The sequence below is a fragment of the Dendropsophus ebraccatus genome, chromosome 6 (assembly GCF_027789765.1).
Source record: "Dendropsophus ebraccatus isolate aDenEbr1 chromosome 6, aDenEbr1.pat, whole genome shotgun sequence".
Lineage (NCBI taxonomy): Eukaryota > Metazoa > Chordata > Amphibia > Anura > Hylidae > Dendropsophus > Dendropsophus ebraccatus.
This window is the reverse complement of record NC_091459.1, coordinates 128,837,706-128,861,560: the sequence shown is the minus strand read 5'-3', so window position 1 is coordinate 128,861,560 and position 23,855 is coordinate 128,837,706. Positions and strand designations below refer to the sequence as shown.

The 23,855-nt window shown below is 43.3% G+C and overlaps 1 long non-coding RNA gene across 1 annotated transcript; it reads left to right on the top strand.

Moving 5' to 3' along the window:
* Window positions 1-773: 773 nt before the first annotated feature.
* LOC138795084 (uncharacterized) lies at window positions 774-20,074 on the top strand. Its single transcript, XR_011363566.1, has 3 exons — window positions 774-844; window positions 12,670-12,805; window positions 19,946-20,074. It is a non-coding gene; the product is annotated as an uncharacterized lncRNA (long non-coding RNA).
* The last annotated feature ends 3,781 nt before the right edge of the window (window positions 20,075-23,855 follow it).

Below are 23,855 nucleotides of genomic sequence, written 5' to 3'. Positions count from 1 at the left end.
TCTATCTATCTATTATCTATCTATCATCTATCTATCTCCTATCTATCTATCTATCTATCTATCTATCTATCTATCTATCTATCTATCTATCTATCAATCTTCTATCTATCTATCTATCTATCTATCTATCTATCTGTCTCTCATCTATCCCCAGTGTAACAGCTGGAAATACTTAGTATATTACAGTTATCAGTCTTCTCTTTCCCTATGGCTCCTATAAGTATAACCTTTCCTCTCTATCCCTCCTGTCTTGTATACATCCGTCTATACCCCCCCTCTCTCTCTGTATCTGGCGGCCCCGGTGCGCCCTATGCGGCGGCCTGGCGGAGCTGTCCCTTCAGCACCAGGCGCAGTGTGCGCCAAATACAAAGGGCTGTGCGACTCCCGGGCACCGTCCAATCTGGCGCCCGCGGGCGGCTCTAACGGACGGAGCAGATGCCGCCTCCTCCTGCGACAAATCTTCATTAGGCATTCACATACTTAAAGGGATTAGCGGCTAAATACTTGTACATTTATTCTAATACACTCTCAGTTGTGTCACCCAGGGCTGGATGCGGAAAGCCGCGTCATTATGAGCGATAGTTTAGTGCGGATTATTTTCCTTGCCATTCTCTCCCATGCATTTGCATACTAGATGAAGGGATTAGCTCAAATCATTTTTTTAAAGGGATAATGAATTGCTAATCTGCGTTACCGTTATGCTGGTCTTATAATAGGAGCGTGGTGACGTCACCACCAGCCATACACAAGGCTGGAGTATACTGACAATTTATACTAGCTGTGGCCGACTACTACTCCTATCAGGCTCCACCACCTCCACAGAGTATAAGAAACAGACTTAAAGGTACAGTACAAAGCAAAAGTAAGCAAAATAGTGGCTGTCTAAGTTCAGTCAAAGTCAAGGCTTATTGATATTATTACTTAAAGGGATATTACTTAAAGGGATATACACAAGACAGGGCATAGCAAGCTGATGGGGGGGGGGGGTATTCCCTGCCCATCACAAGAATGGAGGGAAATTGTGCCCTCTAATGAATGAAGTGTAATGCTTAGGGAACCCATAGAGAATGAATGAGGGGTTGGTGTTCTTCCTGTTTTTGTCACTAGTGGGGGTGGCAGCAGCCGGACTCCTATCATACAGCTTCTGATCATATATCGTGTGCATAGTGGAAACCAAACGTTTGCATATGGGAATATCCCTTTAAGGCTTTGAATTGCTTGTAAACTGTTCAGAGCAATTCTCCTAGGAGGAAACAACTAATATTTCATGGGACCCTTCAGGTTAAAATCCCCCCAAAAACAAACATACACTTTCTCCAAAAATAGCACCACCCATGTGACTAGGTTGTGTGTGGTATTACAACACAACTGAGCCCCATTCACTTCAATGGAACTGAGCTGCAATATCACACGTAAACTGGGGACAGGTGTGGCGCAGAGACCAGTCTTAAAGGGGACCTGACATCAGACAGATCCTCAGCCTTAACAATGGGTTACCCTGTGTTCACACAGTAATTGCTTTGTAACCATATTAGCTATACTGCATACGACATGGAGAGAAAGGAGCTGCTGCACATCACACCTATGGCTGATACTAATGCCACTCGGCTATATTTAAAAACCAACGCCAGGATGTTGGTATACAATTTGATCAAACCATATGTAGGTCCCCTACGCTAACTCCACACTGTGTCGGTCAGTGACTGCCAACCCCGTAAAACGAGTGCAAGCAGGGAAGGGAGGCCAAAGAATGGCCCTGAAACCCCAATGTCACAGGACCAAACCCCAAGGGCCCCCCCAAACCCAGCAGACACTGCCGGCAGAGAAAGCTGCCATAGGTGTGAGGTGCAGCAGCCCCTTCTCTCCGTGTCCATGTTTTACTTTTCTCCCTTTTCTTAGTGGCTAGCACTCCTCCTTGTAAGACCCATGTGACCCCAATTACAGGAAGCACCTGTGCACACATGGCAAGTACCTCCCATTCCTCCCATTCTACCTGCAGGAGCAATGGTGAGTAGTTAGATCCTGTTCACACTTGTGTTGATTGGTGGCCGCTTTCTCCACCGGCGTCACCTGCTGGGTTTGGGGGGGCCCTTGGGGTTTGGTCCTGTGACATTGGGGTTGCAGGGCCATTCTATGGCCTCCCTTCCCTGCTTGCGATGGCTTTGCGGGGGTTAGTGGTCGCTAACCGACACAGTGTGAAGTTAGTGTAGGGGTTTGATCGAATTATATACCAACATCCTGGCGTTGGTTTTTAAATGTAGCCGAGAGGCATTAGTGTCATCCATAGGTGTGAGGTGCAGCAGCTCCTTCTCTTGAGGCCATAGAAAATACAGTGAGCAGTCAGTGAAAAATACGCCATGAAACAAAGCATTAGAAGTAGTGATGAGCGAATGTGTTCATAAATGTTTGTACTAACATGACGCTAATTGTTTGTGATCGCTGATCATGAACAATTTGTTTGATGATCAGAATGGTCATTTCTGAACTTATTCTAACGTGCGAACATACTCAACCACGTAATTTACTGATACACTGATACAAGAGTCTTGTACTGCGCTACAGCGATTGTAGGAGATGTGATAGTCCGGAAAACCTTAGAAGTCTTGCTAGAACCAATGAAATCTGCATATAATAAAGTATATAATTTTAGGGATGGGATTAATGATTTAAAGGGATATATCCAAAGTATAGGGGAAAACAAGTTGATCAGTGGGAATCCAACTGCTGGGACCCCTGAGAACTGTAGAAAATTATCCCTGCAATGAATGGTGTGCACCACATGTACCCACCCAGTGCTCTATTCTCCATGGAGGACATTGTTGAACATTGGTAAATTTGGCTATGGCCATAGGAAATGTGCTGGCTAGTGCTCACTTTCAGTCCAGGGATTATTTTGTCCCCATCTTGGGATAGCCGGGGGTCCCAATAGTTTGACTCCCACTAATCAACTTGTTATCTTGTGGGTAATGTTTTATTAAACTGTTTTTTTTTTTAACTATCCCTTTAAGGAGACTTATATGGCGGTAGTAGTGCAAAGTATTATGCCTGTCATCATTATGCTGACAGGCAATGTATTCAGCCTCTGGCACAGCTGTATAGAGCTATATAGATGACAGGCCTGGTGGCTTTCAGAAGGTCCCCGGACCTGCTCCTATGGGCAGTAGTGGATTATAATAGGTCCGTTTTTGGTGGTAGCCCAGGCCCCTTAGCTCCCGGAGGGCCCATGACCACCCAAAAAGACTTTTACTTTCAGTAGTGTATTGTCTCCTGGATACATTTCTGCCATGATTTTCAAAAAATTGCTGCTTTTTACCGCAATTTTGCACAAATGAGGTCATTATGACATTATCTATTCTGTACTATGAACACCACGCTAGTGCCATAGTTACAGTGGGGTGGGTGGGGCCAGGCCTGGTGAACAGCCCAGGGCCTGTGGTGAAGTTAATCCGCCCTTGCCTATGGGTCCTATTGCACGGGCAGAGCAGGGCCCGATCAACGATGTAAACGAGTGGCGATCTGCTAGATCGGTGCTTGTTTAATGGGGCTATTCCACGGCCCCGATGATCGTTTCATACATTACCTGTCCAGGCTGCAGGTCTTCTCCTTCTTCCTCCCGGTCCCGTGCCGCTGCAGCTTCGGAGTGTCGAGGTGCCTTCCCAAAGAAGGCCTACTGTTGTTGGCTGTTTCCTAATTGAGTTGGAGAATGGGTCCGGATCCCCTCTCCCACACCATGCACTTAGAATGAGGACACAGACTACGTATCTTGCAAACAAGTCTGGTGTGTTCTCCATCTCTGAGAACCCACCTTTTTATACAGGAAAAACCAATGGATATGAATGTAAAATGCAAAGTCATACACTATACACGTCATCAACTTCAAAAAAACGAATAACTACGGATATATTTTGACAGATATGGATATACAATAAGATTAAATGTTCAATTAAAATTGTTTACATAAGGATGTTGATACATACATAAGGATGCTAAAAAACATTTGTTATCTGCTTACGAGAATGTGAATTCTAAAATAACATTTATTATCTGCTGGGAACAGACGGTGGACCAGCTGTATGTCCTTGAACAGGATTCAGTCATGTAGGAAAGTTCATGAGAAAAGAATTTATTTTTCTTCTATTTTATCCTGTTATATCTTCCTTCAAACTTTGGATGGATTAACTCATTCCTCTCAGGAGCAGCCTGTCTGAACTGACAGAATGCTCAGCCAATCACTGGCCGTGGCGGTTCTGGACAGTGATTGGCTGAACGGTCTGTCAGTTAAGACAGCCCCGCTCTGAAGCTGCTGCAGCGCGGGACCGGGAGGAAGAAGGAGAAGACCTGCAGCCCGGACAGGTAATGTATGATGTTGCTGAAATCGACGGTCGCCGCCGCACAACGCTATTCTACCATAGCTATTCTACCATGGTGGTGAACAAGGATTTTAGGTCTGAACCTAAATGAACGATCAGCCGATGACACAAACATCGGCTGATCATTCCCTCAAATCCACGGAGCGATCTCCGGATTCGGACGATTATCGCTGCGTGGAACAGGCCCCTATGGGAACCCATTGGCACCCAGTGGTTGTGTTGCAAGTAAACACTCTGGAAGTAAACACAAAGGGGGAGATTTATCAAACATGGTGTAAAGTGAAACTGGCTCAGTTGCCCCTAGCAACCAATCAGATTCCACCTTTCATTTTCCAAATAGTCTGTGAGGAATGAAAGGTGGAATCTGATTGGTTGCTAAGGGCAACTGGGCCAGTTTCACCATGTTTGACAAATCTTCCCCAAAGTTCCATATATCCAAAATCACCAGGAGGCCTCACTATGTAACTGATAGGAGGATTCAGGAGAGAAGAGGCCTGTAAGGTCTAGTTTCCCCCAATTAAGCAAATAATTGCAGATCATATTAGGTGTAACAAGATTTTTTTTTTCATTCTTCATAGGAGATGGAAGAAAACTCTTGGTGGTTATACATCTCACATAAGACACAGAAGCTTGGAGGTTGCAGTTCACTGTAGGCAATGCTCAACTTTCCAGGATACTGTTATGTGTATGTACATGTGTTATGTATGTATGTACGTACATATACATAACTTACATACAAGAAGTATCTCTCAGGTCACTGGTGGTTCCACAGGGACCTCTGCCCTGTGACAACTCCGTTCTGCTTCCCATGACTTGTTCCAGCTAAGCAATAAACCAAAGTACAACGTTATTGTTGTAGTGCTTGAAAATCCCTATATTGTAATCCGTATTCTTCTTCTTCCATTTCTTCCAACCATTTTTATGCGCGTAATACAGCCCGAACCGCTTTGCGTACAGACTCCGTTCAAACTGCATTTCGAAACCCTCTGTGGTGTGAGGTGTGCTATTTTTCGTTTCGATCGGATTTTTCGTTTTTAAGAAATTTACGTTTAAAGACCCGTAATTTCCCATAGAAAATAATGGCCCATTGGAAATAATGGCCACACTGTAACCGCTAACAGCCAATCAGAGCACATATGCAAATAGCTGAAATATAGCAGCCAATTGGAACTCTTGTCAGGCAATGTCTACAACATCCACACAGTCACATGTCCACTATTGGCCAATAGAAGATGTAATATATGGAAGGTCCTTAACGATTTTGTCTCACTGACATGAGTAAGATTGTCATGGTAACCGAGCAATGATCTTTACCAGTACCAGTACCCAGGTCGCTCTTAAAGGGACCCATGTCACTCTTAAAGGGACGGGACCCAGGTCGCTCTTAAAGGGACCCAGGTCACTCTTAAAGGGACCCAAGTCGCTCTTAAAGGGACAGGACCCAAGTCGCTCTTAAATGGACAGGACCCAAGTCGCTCTTAAAGGGACGGGACCCAAGTCGCTCTTAAAGGGACGGGACGCATGTTGCTCTTAAAGGGACCCAAGTCGCTCCAAAAGGTACTGGATCCATGTCGCTCTTAAAGGTCCCTTTAAGAGCGACTTGGGTCCCTTTAAGAACCAACTGGGTCCCTTTAAGAGCGACTTGGGTCCCTTTAAGAACAAAATGAGTCCCTTTAAAAGCGACCTAAGCCCCTTTAAGAGGGACCTGGGTCCCTTTAAGAGCGACCTTGGTCCCTTTAAGAGCAACCTGGGTCCCTTTAAGGGACCCAGGTCGCTCTTAAAGGGGCCCAAGTCGCTCTTAAAGGGACTCATGGCGCTCTTAAAGGGACCCATGGTGCTCTTAAAGGGACGGGACCCAGGTCGCTCTTAAAGGGACGGGACCCAGGTCTCTCTTAAAGGGACCGGACCCAAGTCGCTCTTAAAGGAACGGGACCCTGGTCGCTCTTAAAGGGACAGGACCCAAGTCGCTCTTAAAGGGACGGGATTCATGTCACTGTTAAAGGGACCCATGTCGCTCTTAAAGGGACGGGACCCATGACGCTCTTAAAGGGACCCAAGTCACTCTTAAAGGGACGGGACCCATGTCGCTCTTAAAGGGACGGGACTCATGTCGCCCTTAAATGGACAGGGCCCAAGTCGCTCTTAAAGGGACGGGACCCAAGTCGCTCTTAAATGATCTTTACCAGTACCAGTACCCAGGTCGCTCTTAAAGGGACCCATGTCACTCTTAAAGGGACGGGACCCAGGTCGCTCTTAAAGGGACCCAGGTCACTCTTAAAGGGACCCAAGTCGCTCTTAAAGGGACAGGACCCAAGTCGCTCTTAAATGGACAGGACCCAAGTCGCTCTTAAAGGGACGGGACCCAAGTCGCTCTTAAAGGGACGGGACGCATGTTGCTCTTAAAGGGACCCAAGTCGCTCCAAAAGGTACTGGATCCATGTCGCTCTTAAAGGTCCCTTTAAGAGCGACTTGGGTCCCTTTAAGAACCAACTGGGTCCCTTTAAGAGCGACTTGGGTCCCTTTAAGAACAAAATGAGTCCCTTTAAAAGCGACCTAAGCCCCTTTAAGAGGGACCTGGGTCCCTTTAAGAGCGACCTTGGTCCCTTTAAGAGCAACCTGGGTCCCTTTAAGGGACCCAGGTCGCTCTTAAAGGGGCCCAAGTCGCTCTTAAAGGGACTCATGGCGCTCTTAAAGGGACCCATGGTGCTCTTAAAGGGACGGGACCCAGGTCGCTCTTAAAGGGACGGGACCCAGGTCTCTCTTAAAGGGACCGGACCCAAGTCGCTCTTAAAGGAACGGGACCCTGGTCGCTCTTAAAGGGACAGGACCCAAGTCGCTCTTAAAGGGACGGGATTCATGTCACTGTTAAAGGGACACAAGTCGCTCTTAAAGGGACGGGACCCATGACGCTCTTAAAGGGACCCAAGTCACTCTTAAAGGGACGGGACCCATGTCGCTCTTAAAGGGACGGGACTCATGTCGCCCTTAAATGGACAGGGCCCAAGTCGCTCTTAAAGGGACGGGACCCAAGTCGCTTTTAAAGGGATGGCACCCAGGGTTAAAGGTGCTGGTAAAGGGGCGTTGCTGGTAAAGGGAAGTTGCTGGTAAAGGGGCACTCTTTTCAAGCACTATGTATTTTCCTGGAAATGCACATCTAGTTTAATTTGTCCTACACAAATAGACATACAGGGGTACCTCGGGTCTCAAACTGCTCAGAACTCAAACAGTATGTGCAAGGAAAGTTTGCTTTGGTTCTCAAACTCTTGCTCTATTCTCAAATACTTTTCGAGGATACAGCCTATTTACCCGGGCTGTCTTCTCCTTCCACACGGACTGGGAAGGCATAGGGAATCAAATGCTGCAGGTTCGAGAATGTTAAAGTTTGATCGAACCTACAAAATTCCGAGGTTTGATCATCCCTAGACACCATATGAGCACTATCTGGGTCCTGTGACCATTGTGTTTCCTATCACTGTTGTTGCACTTCAGCCTCACAATACACATATCCCCTTCAGCATCAGGATTAGTGATGAGCGAGTACTAAAATGCTCGGGTGCTCGTTACTCGAGACGAGTATTTACCGATACTCGAGTGCTCGTTTCGAGTAACGAACCCAATTGAAGTCAATGGAAGAAGTTCGGTAGAGGGAAGGTCGTGTGAAAACCTGTCAACTTCAGAAATTGATGGAAACACAACGGAAATGGACAGGAAACAGCAGGGGCAGCATGTATGGATGCCTATGAGGCTGCCTAATCGCACAATTATGCCTAATTCTGTGCAACATCCTGGTTAAAACAGAGGGACAGCAATGCATTCTGGAACCTGTAGTACTGAGTACATCTGCTCAACCAGGAAATACAGAAAACCACACAACAAATGGATTTTTGGTAGTTTCAAAACTGGGATAGATAGGTAATAAATAATCCTATATGCTTCTGCAGAAGTTTCATTTTTTCTTGCCTCGATCTGGAGTTCCCCTTTAAGAAAAAAAAGAAGAAAATATTAAATTAATAAAAAAGTACAATATATCTATACATCTATATCTATACAACCAATGAAAAGTGAGATAAGTGCAGAACTTTAAACTTTTACAATGTGAACTATGAACTGAAAACAGTTACCCAACAATAGTGACATCCCATTCCCTAGTTGACTAATGTGACAATGCTAAGTGCTAACTGGTTTAAGTGCTAACAAACAAGCATGAGCACAGCTAGATAGATTTCTCTCTCATGCTGTGCAAACTTACAATATGTATACATCCCAACAAATTAAACTGAAGGGTAACCATCATTTCCAAATTTCTGACATGTCACAAAACTTGTTAGGGTCCAGGTGCTGACCCTAACCCTACTTGCATAAAGGAAGGGGCAGAGGGCCCTCAGCAGAGTGCGGCATCTGCGACAAACAGAAACAAAAAGGTGACGACCTGACCACCTCTGCCCTATTTTGGCAACTGTTGGGGAAAAGGAGGCTGACATGTCAATATGAAAGTTATAGTCACGTCAATCGTTCTATGAAGTGATACTTACCCTCCCCTTTAAGGCACAAACAGCATTAACAAACTATTAACTGTGGCGGTGTGTATCCTAAACGTCATTTTTGTCAACTCCATTTCCACACTCTCCTCCTCACTTTGAGTTACATCCATGACAACAACCTCACTATCTGACAACCGGGTCTCATCGTCATCATCAGACACCTCTTCCAACCCCGCTTGCAAGTCCCCACTCATCACCCACTGACTGCGTGACCTGCATAGTTTGGGCATCAGGACAGATCGACTGCTCCGGTTGCTCTGACTAAGGGAAGGGTCCAGGAAAGAGTTCTGGGGAGCATGGTGGTGGATCTGAATCCCTTCTTTCCCTGGAGGGGCCAGGCTGTGGGGAAGGAGGCTGAGCTAATGGAGCAAGGGTTCCACTCCCTTGGGTAGCGTGGGTGGACTGCGTGGAAGACTGGTTGGTGGATAAGTTACTGGACACATTATCCGCTATGCACGTGATCACCTGACCACACACACACACACACACACACACACACACACACACACACACACACACACACATACATATATATATCATAAAGAGCAAGCGAAGGACAGCATCTCCAATACAAAAGTGCACTTACCTTATTGTGCCAGTTTGTATAGAAATACAACGTTTCAGCTCTATACCTCGAGCCTTTTTCAAGCATGTACATATACATAACCTAATATCACAGGGATATATATATATATATATATATATATATATGTATACACACACACACATGACAGAATATCACAGGGACGCACATACATAACATTCACAGTGCACATATTAAGCAATAATAACATAAAGAAACAAAAACAAATTATAACAGTAACCAATAAAAAGTTATTTTCAAACAGTCTCAAGAGAACAATAAAAGGTCTCTTAATGTGAAACAAGCAGTCTCTTTACCGGAAGGAGGGTTACTGTTTTACCCCTTTAACAGATACATGGCGGAGTGGTTCCATTTAATAAGGGATAAAGACTTGCCCATGGATTTGGTTGGCACAGCCGCTGGAAAGTAACAAGAAAGCAGAAAGTCTATTCATAGTTACATAGTTAATAAGGTCTATTTCAACCTATAACCTATAACCCTACCGTTTTGATCTAGAGTAATCAGGGATAAAAACTGAAACTGGACTCTTAAGGGAATTTATTGTTACCATAGGGCTCTGTTCTGTATTATTCTGTATATACACCACAGGTCCTAAGCTAATATAACCCAGAACACACTGTAGCAGGAGACCTTTGAAGTTATACTTGTATTTGCTTTTACTTTGGATACAAGCCCCCCCCATAAGCCTTGACCTCCACTGTGCAGGGAACTGCTATATGGTCCCAACAGAGTGAATTGGAACAGCTGGTTGGTTGGTAGTGCTGCAGTACCGGGAAAGTTTACAAGTAGAAGATTTATTATTCTGGTAGATGACCTCCTGTTTAGTCCCCTTTAGTAGAAGACCCCTAATGTAGTCAACTCTTTAGTAATTGGCCCCCAGTCAGCCTCCCGTCGGTATATGGTCCCAAGTGTGCCCCTGTCGGTATATGGCCCCCAGTATAGTTCCCTCTTTAGTAGATTGTCCCTTGTGTAGTCCCCCCTTCAGAAGATGGTCCCCTGTGTAGTCATCCCTTAAGTTCACAGCCCCCAGTAAGTAAGTAAGTTCACAGCCCCTAATATATAGCCCCCAGTCAGTATATGGCCCCCAGTGTAGCCCCTCCAACAGTACAGTATATAGCCCCTGTGAAGTCCCTCTTTAGTGGACGGCCCTTAGTATAATCCCCCTGTCAGTAGATGACCCCCAATGTAGTCCCCCTTTCCACCATAGGGGTGGTGAGCACTTGTGTAGTGTCCCAGAGTAGGTGTTCCCCTACTTACTAGCACAACCTGTATATTTGTATGTGTGCCTATGCTCTGAACTGAAGGTTACTTTCTACTCTTTTGCCACTTGGTGTCTCACTTTCCTACTCACTGAACAACTGAATTTTTACAAAGGGTTAATATTGCACTTATTCTTTTCACTGTTCCAGCAATCCTTAAACTAGGTACCACACACCACAACAGCCACACCACATACTCAGGGTTGGTTTGTTCCAGAAGCTTCCCCACTAATGGGAGACAAGTCCTGTCCACTACTATAAGACTCCCTGTTAGTTCCTGGGAGGGGGTGTGAGTTAGTTTTATGTCAGTGAGAGTGTGCGAAGAGTGTTTTTTGCCGAAGGGACTGGCCCGGAGGCCAGGTCCCCTGTCAGGGACTCTATGCTACAGTAATTCTTCTAAAGTAACTTTACAAATATTATGGAGTGCTAAAGCCAAAGGTGGGTTAACTGCATATAGGGACACCGTGCCTAAGTCTGGGGTTACTATTCCTTATCAACTTAGGATGTTCCAGAAACAGAGGGTTCATCTGCAGTGGAGCAAAGTGTGACTAAACCGAAGTACTCCATTGATCTTCTCTTGGCCATCTTAGAGAACCTTAAGTATCTAGCTACGCCCGGCTGTGCAAGCCCGACGCTAATGCTACCTGAACTGGCACTCAGTGATCTGTCTGGCAAGAGATGGTATCTTACCCTAAACTGTGAGTTCAAGTATGTTCTATCAAGATTTTCTACAAGCTAGTCGTCCCAACAGAGTTCTGCTACTAATCAGGCAAGGCCCCTCGTTAGCCCCCTAGGCTTGCATAAGTCCAGACCAAGTGAAAAACCCTAACCTAGTAAGCTAACCCAGAACCTTCCTATATACCTCAAGTACCCAGCTTAATTCCTCTTTGTTGTCCACCATCAGAAGGACTACTCTTTTGATATATATTGCACCTTATTGACAAGTACTATTTTTGTGTTTTTTTCTAAAGCTTTGGACTCTGAGGTCACTCTGTCCTTCCACCCACACCTGTTCTCCTATTTTTCAAAGTTGTGTGTCAGTATAACTGGGGGTGGGCATACAATTCCTCATTATTGTGACAAGTGTCTAGTCAGTACACCAATACCTAGCCCATTGCCAATTCCAATATCTAGCAACCCCAGGTTACTGCACATGTAAAACAAAAACAAAACTCACCTCCTACATGCTCCCCCAGTTCTGCAGCTTTCCCAGTGCTGCTCTCCCCTGTTCTCTTCTGGTACAGGCAGCATGTGTTACAGACACTGCCTGCAGTGGAAGTTTTGCCCTCCTGTCAGCATTGTGCAATTGACGAAGCGCTGGCAGGTGGGTGGGACTTCAGGTAAATGCAGCGCCTGTAATACATGCTGCCTGTGCCAGAAGAGGAGAGTGAGCGCTAGAAGCAATGGGGGAGTGTGTTTAAGGTGAGTTTTTCCCCCTCTTTACATGTGAGTGGTTTGGACGGCCGTGGGCCCCCCAGGTGCCTTGGCCCTGGGCGTCCGCCCAAACTGCCCACATTACAATCTGCCACTGCATAGATATAAGATATATGGATAGATATAAGATAGATGGATAATATGCAAAAAGGTTTTGTGGCACTCAATTGGCACCACATTCATCTAGCCTGTTGCATCCTATGAGCTGAAATAAATCACAATTTACCTTACTTGGGGAGTGCTCCCACTTTATTTGGATAGATAGATAGAGTCAAAAAGTTGCAGCACTCTGTAGTTTGCAGATGAAATTTAAGGTGATTTATTTAACCCATGAACAAACATAGATAGATATTTTATAGATAGACATTCACTGTACAGGAACAGGTGTGACACTTCTAGGTAACTGTGTTTTGTCAGTATTTTTGGTATATGTTCCTATTCTCCCCTGTATTCTATTTCAGACCTGTAGTATTCACTTTTGACCACAAGATGCCACTAGAGAGTATACCTATTGAATTGTCGATATGGGGACGGGGCAGTGCCCCTAATGATCTTACCGAACCGACTAACTGCACGGGAATGGCACCAAGGATGAAGGTAAGAGACATACCTTCATCCTTGTAATCTGCTGATAGTTCCCCTTTAATCATTCCGCAATTACAGAGTTGCTGCAAAGTTGCAGATAGGGACTGGTTTACATCAGCTAAAAACAGGAAAGTGCAACAGCAACCTATAAGTGCCAGGACTTACTGCACATACTTCCTCCAGAATACACATAATAAAAACCTGCCCTAAAGATTTTAAAAAAGGAGGTTCTTAGCCAACTAATCAAGCAGAATATGCCATCTCACCATGCCAGGGTGCCCTCAGAGAGATGGTCCTACTCTAGCCATGGCCTCTCCTGGATTCACATTAAGCCTACAAACTAAGCATGAAGGATCCAACTAATCTCTGTTTAAAACACCCATAGAAAATGGGTGGAGTGCAAGTCAACAGGAGGTAGGCCCCCCACCACACGTAAAACAAAAAACAAAAAATAGCCAGCACTCCAACACCTCTGTTCACACTGTGCAGGTTCCACCCTGCTGTGGCTAAACTAAAGCAGGTTTTTAAGGTGTGTACACTAGAGGGAGTATGTGAGGTCAGTCCTAGCACTTGCAGGTTGCTGTTGCACTTTCTGGCTTTTGTCTGGATTTAAGCCACAATGGCCTGACAATTGCAGTGTGAACAGAGGTGTTAGAGTGCTGGCCACATTTTGCTTCCATCAGCCATCTCGAAGGGGAGTGGGGAGGAGCCAGAGAAAGACAGCAAGCTCAAAAACATTTTTTTGTGTCTTCAGCAGAAAGCTGCAGCTCAGAACTGGGGGAAGGAGACTGAATAGATAATAATAACCATGGAGGGAGTTGTTAGTCTCATCATGGGCAGCAACATATGAAAAGTTATGTTTGAGTGGAATACCCTTTTAAGTTAACCTGGACTCTGTCTTTCATCTACACTACATCTACAACCCTTTAAAGAGTGAATATTTGGGACTCAGGGAAGGCATATACCACTTAGGCTCTGTGACAAATGCTTAGTGGTACACCAACACCTGCCCTTGCAAGATCAACCTATCAACCCCCAATAACCAAAAATAGATAGGTTGATAGGAGATACTGAAGATAATGGATAGATAGATAGAAAGGAGATAGATAGATGATATATAGATAGATAGGAGATAGATAGATAGAAGATAGATGGATAGGAGATAGATAGATAGATAGGAGATAAATAGAAGATAGATGGATAGGAGATAGATAGATAGATAGGAGATAGATAGATAGATAGATAGGAGATAGATAGATAGGAGATAGGAGATAGATAGATAGATAGATAGATAGATAGATAGATAGGAGATAGATAGATAGATGATAGATAGATAGGAGATAGATAGATAGATAGATAATAGAAAGATAGATAGATAGATAGATAGATAGATAGATAGATAGGAGATAGATGGATAGGAGATAGATAGATAGATAGATAGGAGATAGATAGATAGATAGATAGATAGATAGGAGATAGATAGATAGGAGATAGATAGATAGATAGATAGGAGATAGATAGATAGATAGGAGATAGATAGATAGATAGATAATAGAAAGATAGGTAGATAGATAGATAGATAGATAGATAGATAGATAGATAGATAGATAGAGAGGAGAAAAGAGCCGCACTTCTTCACAGGTGTAGCGGGTGCAGTTGGATGCAAATCCCTTGGCAGAGGGGATCCCCAAGTATCACACGAAAATAATTTTTGTGTGATAGATAGATAGATAGATAGATAGATAGATAGGAGATAGATAGACAATAGATAGAAGATAGATAGATAGATAGATAGGAGATAGATAGATAGATAGATAGGAGATAGATAGATATGAGATAGAGAGATAGATAGATAGATAGATAGGTAGATAGATAGATAGGTAGATAGATAGGAGATAGATAGATAGATAGATAGGAGATAGATAGATAGATAGATAGATAGAAGATAGATAGATAGATAGATAGATAGATAACTAGATAGATAGATAGGAGATAGATAGATAGATAGATAGATAGATAGATAGATAGATAGATAGATAGGAGATAGATAGGAGATAGATAGATAGGAGATAGATAGATAGATAGATAGATAGATAGATAGATAGATAGGAGATAGATAGATAGATAGATAGATAGGAGATAGATAGATAGATAGATAGATAGATAGATAGATAGGAGATAGCTAGATAGGTGGATAAACAAAAAATCGACTTGCAGCACATCCAGACTTGAAGGTGAAAATAGTGAAAATTTATTCCATAAACGATACACAAGGAAAAACAGCGACGTTTCGCTCCTCCAATAGGAGCTTTTTCAAGCCAGTGAATACACACATATAACACAAGTGTTTTATACATTCATTAATGAGCCAATAAGTGACGTGTACAAAAAATGGGAGTGATCAAGTGAGCAAAATAATGCTATTGGTTATTCATGTATGGGAAAATTAATTCCAAAAGTGGTTAAAACAAATAAATGAGTGAATAATGTGAAAGGAATGGCTCAAGATCCTACATAAAGTTTTTTAAAAAAAATCAAACAAAGGGCAAAAGTGGATTCCTCACGGACAGCAACATTGACGGCATCTCCTACCATGTATGGGCGTGAACCGCACGCTCCGGTGGAACGCACGGACATATTGGAAAATCAAAGGCGTCTCAGTATCTAGGCAACCAAAGGTAACGTCAGGTGAAGACACCGTATAGGAACATCGGTTCCTTTATTGGATAGGTGGATAGATAGATATAAGATAGATATATGAGATAATAGATAAATAGATAAAGCACTTAATTTCATGGAAATGTAAATCCTCACTTGTTTATCATTTTTGAGTGCTGCCACCCTTTTTGATTCTATATTCAACTACACCTTCGGTTTCAAGGGTTCTATCTATCTATCTATCTATCTATCTATCTATCTATCTATCTATCTATCTATTTATTATGTATGTATGTATGTATCTATCTATCTATTATCTATCTATCTATCTATCTATTTATTTATTATCTATCTCCTATCTATCTCCTATCTATCTATCTATCTATCTATCTATCTATCTATCTATCTATCTATCTCCTATCTATCTCCTAATCTATCTATCTATCTATCTATCTATCTATCTATCTATTTATTTATTATCTATCTCCTATCTATCTATCTATCTATCTATCTATCTATCTATTTATTTATTATCTATCTCCTATCTATCTATCTATCTATCTATCTATCTATCTATCTATCTATTATCTATCTATCTATCTATCTCCTATCTATCTATCTATCTATCTATCTATCTATCTATCTATCTAATATAAAAATTTCTTGATTCTAGCGTAATATATTTTGTCTCCATTGCCGTCACACACTTTCCCTGACTACATATAATAAGTCGGCTCGGGCATCTCCATGATTTCAGGTCACATTTTCTTGCACCAAGGATAATACGATCGGGAGATGTTTTATTTAGAACCTTTGGGCACGTGTGATATTGGTCATACGTGATCTCTTCTTACCTGTCCGATTCCGCCATTCCCATCTACCTGTGATAATTCTATGGAGCGGCGGATGAATGTCTAATTATGTCTGCACCCACAATCCTCCTATTCGATAGTTTCCTAATACGGAGGATTTTCAGCATTACATTGTGGTCTGTGCTTGTGGGAGCCTTGGCTTGCGACTTGTCTTTTATCTTGAGCTAAGTGTTCCCAAGAATTTCCCCAAGGACCCGACTCCTGTCTGATGAAGCACAATATTGCTGCATCTTAAACCAACCAACTGCGTTTTCCCTGAACACATCCCTCATCCCAGTCTCCCAGCATCACCTCCAAACCTTCTTTAGCCTGGGGCAAAGAAAGCCTATGCTGTGATTGAGATTCCATTTTCCCAAAAGTCTATATACAGCAGTACCACTGGGTCAGCAAATCAGCCCAGCTACTTCTTTTTATTACAATAGAGATTCACATTCTTCAACATTTGCATCTCTCCAAGAAAAAAAAATGCTTATTATCAGCAAAAAATAACCGAGAAGATAAAAACAAAAAAACAATGTTTTGTTTGTACTGAGGCGGTTCTGGTTTAGGTTTGCTGGTGTGGAAGAGGAATGGGCAAATACAGAAGGAGAAGGGGGATGGGGGGGGAAGGGAAGCAAAAGAGAAGACCAAAAAACAACAAGCAAAAACGGAATGCTTCAAACCGAAAACAACAACAACAATGGAAAACGGAAAAAAAAAGATAAAAAAGATACAAAAACAAAAAGGAAAATTGCAAAAAAAACCTTAAAACTATTGGAGAAACTGTTGGCTATGTTCACACAACGTTATTTTTCAGTAATGAACGGATGCTGATTGCAATGGAATCGGAGTCCGTTCTTTACTGCAGGGGCCGCATTGCATTGAAGTCAATGCAATGCCGTCTGCTGTTTTCACATATAGGGGCAGTATTATAGTAGATACATTCTTGTGCATAGGGGCCAGTATTATAGTAGTTATATTCTGGTATATAGGGAGCAGTATTATAGTCGTTATATTGTCATATATAGGAGGCAGTATTATAGTAGTTATATTCTTGTATATAGGGGCAGTATTATAGTAGTTATATTCTTGTATATAGGAGCAGTATTATAGTAGTTATAGTCTTGTATATAGGGGGCAGTATTATAGTAGTTATATTCTTGTATATAGGGGCATTATTATAGTAGTTATATTCTTGTATATAGGAGCAGTATTATAGTAGTTATATTCTTGTACATAGGAGCAGTATTATAGTAGTTATATTTTTGTATATAAGAGCAGTATTATAGTAGTTATATTCCTATATATAGGAGCAGTATTATAGTAGTTATATTCTTGTATATAGGGGCAGTATTATAGTAGTTTTACGTTTGTATATAGTAGCAGTATTATAGCAGTCCTATTCTTGTACATAGGAGGCAGTATTATAGTAGTTATATTCTTGTACATAGGAGGCAGTATTATAGTAGTTATATTCTTGAATATAGGGGCAGTATCATAGTAGTTTTATTCTTGTATATAGGAGCAGTATTATAGTAGTTATATTCTTGTACATAGGAGCAGTATTATAGTAGTTATAGTCTTGTATATAGGGGGCAGTATTATAGTAGTTATATTCTTGTATATAGGAGCAGTATTATAGTAGTTATATTCTTGTACATAGGAGCAGTATTATAGTAGTTATATTTTTGTATATAAGAGCAGTATTATAGTAGTTATATTCTAGTATATAGGGGCAGTATTTTTGTAGTTATATTCTTGTATATAGGAGCAGTATTATAGTAGTTATATTCTTGTATATAGGGGCAGTATTATAGTAGTTTTACGTTTGTATATAGTAGCAGTATTATAGCAGTCCTATTCTTGTACATAGGAGGCAGTATTATAGTAGTTATATTCTTGAATATAGGGGCAGTATTATAGTAGTTATATTCTTGTATATAGGAGCAGTATTATAGTAGTTATTTTCTTGTATATAGGGGGCAGTATTATAGTAGTTATATTCTTGTATATAGGAGCAGTATTATAGTAGTTATATTCCTGTATATAGGAGCAGTATTATAGTAGTTATATTCTTGTATATAGGAGCAGTATTATATTAGTTATATTCTTGTACATAAGAGGCAGTATTATAGTAGTTATATTCTTGAATATAGGGGCAGTATTATATTAGTTATATTCTTGTATATAGGAGCAGTATTATAGTAGTTATTTTCTTGTATATAGGATGCAGTATTATAGTAGTTATGGTTCAGGGAAGAAAAAGAGTGCTGCACCTCACACCTATGGCTGATACTAGTACCTCTCGGCTGCATAAAAAACATCAGAATTCTGTATGTGAATTGAACAAGCCACACTGCCCCATGTACCGCGTGCAGGTATCTGATACACATGGGTCCCTACACTAAGTCCACACTGTGCCAGCCAGCGACCACCACCCCCGCAGGCGTGCACAGTCAGGGAAGGGAGGTAAGTGTAATACCATATCCATACTTGTGTCGTTTGGGGGCAGCCTTCCCCGCCGGTGGTGCTGGCTGGGTTTTGGTGGGGCTTTTTGGGTCTGGTCCTGTGGCATTGGGGTTGCAGGGCCATTCCATGGCCTCCCTTCCCTGCACGTGCATGCTTTGCGGGGTTGGCGGTCGCTGACCGACACGGTGTGGAGTTAGCGTAGGGACCCGTGTGGACCAGAGGACCTGCGCGGTGGTACACGGGGCAATATGGCTTGATCAATTCATATACAGACACTCTGGTGTTGATTTTTAATATAGGCCTAGCGGCATTAGTATCAGCCATAGATGGGATGTGCAGCCGTTCCATTCTCTCCAGTTCGTGTATTATAGTAGTTATACTTTTGTATATAGGAGCAGTATTATAGTAGTTATACGGTTCAGGGAAGAAAAGGAGCGCTGCACCTCACACCTATGGCTAATACTAGTGCCCCTAGGCTAAATAAAAAACACATCAGAATTTTGTGTATGAATTGATCAAGCCATACTGCCCCATGTACCATCGTGCAGGTATCTGATACACATGGGTCCCTACACTAAGTCCACACCATGCCAGTCAGTGGCCAACAACCCCGCAGGCGCGCATAGTCAGGGATTGGGGGCCATGGGATGGCCCTGCGACCCCCATGCCACAGGACCAGACCCAAAAACACCACACCAGAACCCGGCCAGCACCGCCGGCGGAGAAGGTCGCCCCCAAACAGCACAAGTCTGGATGAGGTATTGCGCTCACCATAGCTGCTGCAGACAGAATGGGAAAAGACAGGAGGGATTAAAACCATGTGCACTCAGGTGTCTCCTGCTAATTGCGGTCATGTGGGTCTCACCAGGAGGAGTGCAAAACACGGAGAAAAGAGTAGTTATATTTTTGTATATAGGGGCAGTATTATATTAGTTATTTCCTTGTATATAGGAGCAGTATTATAGTAGTTATATTCTTGTATATAGGAGGCAGTATTATAGTAGTTGTATTCTTGTATATAGGAACAGTATTATAGTAGTTATATTCTTGTATATAGGGGGCAGTATTATAGTAGTTATATTCTTGTATATAGGAGCAGTATTATAGTAGTTATATTCTTGAACATAGGGGGAGTATTATAGTAGTTACATTGTAGTTATATTCTTGTACATAGAATCAACAAGTGGACCACGGAAGGAAGCAGCCAAGTTACCCAGCAGCCCCAGTGCTCCAAGATATCGCCCCCTGGGCGGTGGGCCACACCAGCCGCAGACACAATGCCCCCACAACAATGGCCCCCACAATGCAGACCAACACCATAAAAACAAAGAGAAGCTAATGGAAAAAAACCCTCATACCTTGTACTTTCAGCCAGTGAGACTCAGTAAGCCGGGCTCTGACCCTATATATATATTTACTAATTACAATCATCTGGGTGAGGGAGGAATGCTTGACCAAGGCAAAAAAGGCAAGGGGTACAGTACTTTAATACAGGTAGAAAATAAGTCCTTTTGTTTTTTTTAAAATCAAGTATCTTCTTTATTTTGCATTGTCAGAATAAACAAACAACAAAACAGTCATTACACAAGGTCAAAGACGCTCCAATAAGAGAACAGATGAAAGACCATGAATTGTGCAGATTAGTACAGATATGCGGTTGACTCTCTTACCTTTTATTAGATTTAGGGTACTATTACACGGGCCGATGGGGACCCAATAATAAATGTAAATGAGTGCCGATCTGCCAGATCGGCGCTTATTTACTGGGCCTATTACACGGCCCGATAATCGTTTAACAAGGGCTGCAGGGAGATCTTTACCGATGATAAACTTTATACATTACCTGTCCAGGCTGCAGGGCTTCTCTTGTTCTGTGCTTCTGCCCGGGTCCGCGCGCTCCAGCTTCAGAGCGCCCTGTCTCAGCTGACAGGCCGCTCAGCCAATCACTGGCCACGGCGGTCCCGACCAGTAATTGGCTGAGCGGCCTGTCAGCTGAGACAGGCCGCTCTGAAGCTGGAGTGCGTGGGACCAGGGGAGAAGCAGACCGCAAGGGGAGCCCTGCAGCATGGACAGGTAATGTATTCTTCTTTGCATATCGTCAGCGCCGGCCATGCACCGTTATTACACATAGCGATGCGTGGTTGTCGCCTGACAATTATAGGTCAGAATCTATATCAACGATCAGCCGATGACATCGATCATCGGCTGATTGTTGTCTTTATTACACGCAGCGTTAATCGCTTGGATAGGGCCGATTTGCCCGATTATCTTTCCATGTAATAGTACCCTTGGGGTCCTATTCCACGGGCCGAGGAGGGCCCGATCAACGATGTAAACGAGCGGCGATCTGCTAGATCACCGCTCGTTTACTGGGCCTATTCCACGGCCCGATGGTCGTTGATCGAGGGCTGCAGGGACATCGTTACCGATGTCCTTGCAGCATCATACATTACCTGTCCAGGCTGCTTCTCCGCGCTGTCTTCATCCCCGGGTCCCGCGCGCTCTATCTTCAGAATGGCCGGTCAGCTGAAAGGCCACACTCAGCCAATCACAGGCCGCGGCGGTCCCGGCTTGTGATTGGCTGAGTGCTCCGTCAGCTGACCGGCCATTCTGAAGATAGAGCGTGCGGGACCCGGGGATGAAGACAGCGCGGAGAAGCAGCCTGGACAGGTAATGTATGCTGCTGCTGCTTGTCAAATCGTCGGTCGCCCGCCGTACATCGCTACGGTTGAATAGCGGTGCGCGGCGGTTGACCGACGATTTGACAAGCAGCAGCAGCATACATTACCTGTCCAGGCTTCTTCTCCGCGCTGTCTTCATCCCCGGGTCCCGCGCGCTCTATCTTCAGAATGGCCGGTCAGCTGACGGAGCGCTCAGCCAATCACAGGAACGATGATTTTAGGTCTGGCCCTAAATGAACGATCAGCCGATGACAAGATCATCAGCTGATCGTTCTCTCTATTTCACCGAATGATAATCGGCCGAATCGGGTCAAATGGGGCCGATCCGGCTGATTATCGTTACTGTGGAATAGGGCCCTTAGCGTCAGACCTGGATGTTTTTTTTTTCTTTAAAACATTGATGTTTTTACAGCCAGCAGGCGATCTGTGCATGTATGTTGGTTATTTGGGCTGTGCAGCATACAGAAGTTTATTTAAAGGAGAAGTCCAGTCACAGGAATTTCTTTTCAAAATGCAGGGGCAGGAGGAAACATAATAAATTATACTAACTCACCTCTCCCTGTGGGTCACTGCTCTGGGACCCCGACCAGGCTCCAGGATATCGAGTAGAGCCAATGTCATGATCTGGCTGATAGACTGGTTGCTCCGCCAGTCAGTCACTGGGACGGGACACTGCAGTCACTGATTGGCTTAGTAGGCTGTCCATCAGCTAGGACTGGCATTTTCCCCGAGTCGTGATGTTTTAATGCCTTCCAGCCTGGGTCCTGAAGCCGGTTGCGGTCAGGGGGAAAAGTAAGCAATACTTGCATGTTACTTTTTCTCCTGCCCTTGCCGCCTGTGTGATCTTCCATACGGCTGACCTTCTCCTTTAAGTGTAAGATGGGGTGAGCAGATATGTTGAACTATGCGCCCATGAGCAAATATGTCTTTGACAGTTTAGGGATGGACAGAGGTGGCAGCAGAGAGCACTGTGTTAGACCAGAAATAATATACCACTTCCTGCAGGACATACAGCAGCTGATAAGTACTTGACGGACTGAGATTTTTTTAACAGAAGTAATTTACAAATCTGTACAACTTTCTGGCACCAGTTGATTGGAGAGCAATTTTACCCCTAACGGATTACCCCTTTAAGAAATGTGTATATTAGACAAGCAGTTGAGAATAAAGTCTCTGTGTAGATGGAGCCTGATCTAAATTCTGAAAAAACCTTTTTTAAAAGTATATGCAATGTGATCTCCTATTGTGTGTCCTATTAGGGCCCATTCACACTGCGGAAACAGGCGGAAATTCTGAGCGGAATCCCCACCACGGACACCGCTCGGAATTCCTCCTGCCTCCCTGCCTCAATGTTAAGACGCCCTATACTTAAAGTGTTACTGTCTTTTTTTTTTTTTTTTTGCAGAAATCAATAGTCCTGGCGATTTTAAGAAACTTTGTAATTGTGTTTATTAGGCAAATATGCCATTATCTGCATTCAAAAACCTCCCTACTCTCTCTCTCATTCACTGCTCATTATCAGGAAATTACAATTCTTTTACATCAGTCGAGCCCTGTCTGTTCTATAGAGAGGGGAGGGGGGAGGAGGTAGATTAGTCGCAGAACAAAGGATTACACTGTGGGACCTGTGTGAAAGCCAGTATTCAAAGGTCAGAGAGGTCAGTACTGACTTCAGAGGAGATAGCCCAGTGATGTAGCTGTAAATTAACTCTTTGTTGTCCTGTTTTGGTGCCTCATCTCCCTTCCCTCTCCATAGACAACCATGAAGACAGGGGGGAGAGCTTCAAACTACTTTTTCCATGATAAAAAGGCATTTTTTGGCTAATAAACCCAATAGCAAAGTTTCTTAAAATCGCCTGGACTATTGATTTCTGCAAAAAAAAAAAATAAACAACAGTGACACTTTAACATTGAGGCAGTGAGGTAGGCGGAATTCAGAGTGGAGTCCGCGGTGGGCATTCCGCCTGTTTTCCGCAATGTGAATGGGCCCTTAGACTTTACTACCAACGTGTCAAGGACCATTCATGGTTCCATCACCTTTGGGACAGATCCTTTCAGGAGTCGTTCCTAAAACCCAGAAAGGATGGGACAATCTCGGAAAGGGTAATATAATAAGTTTGCCCTTTCTGGATTCTATTTTAGGTATTTATGCCACTTTCACAGTATTTTAGGATGGGGCGGCTTTATATGGCAACCCTTGTGTGATTTTGTAATATTTTTGCAGGCATGGGAGGAATGTCAGCTCACAGCTGTAATCTTTAAATAATGTTCCACGCACACATACGCCCTAAATAATTCAGCCGCTATTTACAATCTATCCTAACAATTAATTACCCGGCCTGACATGTGTTGCCTTTTGAATAGGAATAATAAGTAAATCCCAAACAACTCTTAATTTTCATT